This window comes from Aplysia californica, unplaced genomic scaffold (genome assembly GCF_000002075.1).
Source record: "Aplysia californica isolate F4 #8 unplaced genomic scaffold, AplCal3.0 scaffold00091, whole genome shotgun sequence".
NCBI classification, from domain to species: Eukaryota; Metazoa; Mollusca; class Gastropoda; order Aplysiida; family Aplysiidae; genus Aplysia; species Aplysia californica.
In genome coordinates this window covers 1,429,516-1,430,783 of record NW_004797361.1, presented here as the reverse complement: position 1 = coordinate 1,430,783, position 1,268 = coordinate 1,429,516, and positions in this window count along the sequence as shown.

The following is a 1,268-nucleotide window of genomic DNA, read 5'->3' as shown; positions in this document are numbered from 1 at the left end:
TCATTCGTCATAGTCGAAAGGTTAGGCTCAATAAAGTTTACCATTATATATATATATATGAAATCTCCAGACAGAGGCTCATCTTACTAGAGGTGTTGTCCACGTTTTTTAGTGGGATTCACAGTTTCTTATGCTTTTATGGGCACAATGCAAGCTCACTGACACTGGGTATCATACTAGCCTATGGTTCAACTCTCCAGAGGGGTGTTTTTTTACTTGAGTTGAGAGGTGAAGTCTTCAAAACTCTCCATCCACTTGGCTCATGTCATGTCGGACGGAGATGGACGAGAAAATTCAGAGGTCTAACCTCATTAAATAACCTTATTCTGCTTTGAAATGGGACGTTAAACCTGCTGGATGCAACAGCTTTTTAAAGTAGGCCTACGTGTAATCGAGATCAGAATTTAATAAAAAAATAATTTAAGATTTTGCCCCATGGAACTACAAATTAAAAATAGTGTGGTTGTATCCCTTTTAGCTGTTGATTGTTTTTGCACTTGTTAATATAAACCATAAATGTTATATTATGCAAGATTTATTTGGAACATTAAAATCTAAAAGTGTGAAATAATGAAGATCAAAAATTGATTTGTTTTGATGGCAAAGAAAACCTTCAGATTTTGTTCAGTGGAACTAAATGGTCTAACCCTTTTAGTTTTTGCCGATTGTTTTTGCATTTGTTATAATGTCATCTACACAGGATTTATTTGAACATTAAAGTTTATCTGATGATATCTATGGCTTGTTTTGTGTGGTGAATATTATTATTTCCAGAGAACACACATTAAGAAAATTGATGTCACCACAGTTTTAATACTGTACTAGAAGTGTTGAGAAAGCACTATTTAAATGCTTTGTTGACTATACATTTGTAAATTTGTAATAACATTTATTATAAATTTACCAGTGTATAGTTGTAGCTGTCTAGGATGTCTACCCTTTGTTGAAGAGAAAAGTGGCCATATTTACTATTACTATTACTATTAGATTGGTGGCCATCTTTCATTCAAAGTGAGCAGATTCCCCCCGGGGCAGTGCCCCTGACTGTAGTGTCTTTAGGCCATTCCCAAAAGGGGGGACATTTCTCGTTCAAGCATAGTAGAATTGTAAATGGGCTGATTCATCTTGTCACACTCATAACTCAAACTGTGCCTGACAACAGGGAACTGCTGCTTTTTCTTTCCTAATCCTTACTATTGTCATTTTCCTCTACTTCACTTGTGACCTGCTATTTCCGGGGTGCCTTGATAGTGTCGAAGCAGACCTTG